The sequence below is a fragment of the Sphaeramia orbicularis genome, chromosome 17, assembly GCF_902148855.1.
Source record: "Sphaeramia orbicularis chromosome 17, fSphaOr1.1, whole genome shotgun sequence".
Classification (NCBI taxonomy): domain Eukaryota; kingdom Metazoa; phylum Chordata; class Actinopteri; order Kurtiformes; family Apogonidae; genus Sphaeramia; species Sphaeramia orbicularis.
The window spans coordinates 18,061,797-18,063,796 of NC_043973.1; positions in this window are offsets into that span (position 1 = coordinate 18,061,797).

Here is a 2,000-nt window from a genome sequence, read left to right on the forward strand (position 1 = left end):
GATGCCTCTATTAGCTGAAGGAGATAAAAGCTTTCAAGTGTTGTTGGAACGTCTTCTGGCTGTGGATTGGAGGTCCGAAGCACTGTCCGGGACTGCTCTGCTCCCACGTGAAACTCTCTGGATCGTCCTTGTCTGGCCTCCTCACAGGAATGTTTGACAGAGAGCTGGTCAAAGCCTGCACTGGACTTTTCCTCAACTAACCTTGGTCAAGGTTCAACTAAATCAAACAGTGATCATAGAACGATGTTCCAAACTCCACCTCTAGGAACGGAAGTTGAAAAGAGATGCCTTTTTAATATGCAGCTCTAACTCCTAACTTAACTCCTTCCAGTCTGTCTCAAGGATTGTTTATTTCCTTGTAGGGTTGTGCTCCTCACTGGCAAAACAAGAGAAGATGGAGGCTTAAAAAAAAACACTGTGACCACAGAATGCTTGAAACTCCACCTCTAGGAACGGAAGTTGAAAACTTCTTTAATATGCAGCTCTAACTTCTAACTTAACTCTTTACAGCCTGTCTCAAAGATTGTTTATTTCCCTCCTAGAATTACATCTTTCCTAGAGTTTAGGTCCTTACAGACTAAACAAGAAAAGCTGCAAACTAAAAAAAGAACAATAAAAGCATGAGATTATGTGACAGTTAGTGATGATAAATCTCTGAAAGTAAAGCTGTAATCACAATTTGCTACAGAATAGCTGAATATGTAATATAATGGGTAGGGATAATGTATATTCCTTTATTTAAAACATCTGAATCAAGAATAACTAAGATCATTAGCAGTATTCAGTTAATGTACAGTGTATCAGCAAAGTTATGTTTTAGCTCTTAAGTAAAAGGTGCTAAAGATTATTTATTTCCCCTTTTTTATGGACACATCCTTTTGTTTAGATCACAGGTGTCAAACATGCAGCCCGGGGGCCAAATCTGGCCCACTAAAGGTTCCATTCCGGCCCTGCAGGATGAAAGTCCAAAAATTAACCTAAACAGTCAAGGTTGTCAAAAATCCTTTTGGTTCAGGTTCCACATACAGACCAATGTGATCTACAGTAAAAATAACAACACAATAACCCATAAATAATGACAACTACAAATTTTTTTTGTGAAAATATTTACATTTACAAAACTATTCTTTCACAATAACATGCAAATAAATACATAAATAAAAACAAAGATGAACAACCTAAAATGTGCAATTTTACCAATATTCTGCCTATTACTAAATGTTTTGTGCATTTACGGATCCACTGTGATCTGTAGTTGTGTTAATAATAAGAGATGGAATATTGCAGAAATTGTTCAAATTTTAGTTCCAAACTCCAAAATTTTAACAATATTCTGTCTGTTACCAAATGTTTACGTAACATTGTGTGTAATGTACATGTATAAATAATAGGTCAAGGCATAACATTGTTAAAATTGCACTAATTTTTCAAATGAAATTTCTGTTTTTTTCAGGTTATTCACATCTTTTTTTGTAAAATGTAAATATTTTCATAATTTAATTGGGGTTTTTTGTACCACAACAAAATGGAAAAACTTGAATTTGTCATTATTTCTAGGTTATTAAATCATTATTTTACTGGTTCTGGCCCGCTTGAGATCAAATTGGGCTAAGTATGGCCCCTGAACCAAAATGAGTTTGACACCCCTGGTTTAGATCATCTACAAACCAAACCCTTTATATATTAGGCTACAGAAAACAGTGATGACTAAGTACAAATTATACATCTAACATCAGCATCTTTAGTTGTTTTCATTTACAGTCACTTAAAAGTGGCACAAATCTCATAACAGTAACTAACTTTATTATACCTGAGGAGAAACTGGATCTCTGCATACTAATTTATTATCCTAAACACACACAGTACGTAGCATTAGCATTGTTTTCATTAGCACATGTAGTGTTCATGGGTGTGTTTTGCTAAGTGCCTTATTTCATTTATTTCATTTAATCATCCTGTGTCTTCAGAGTTACCTGGTTGCTTCCTGGTGTTCCCAAAAA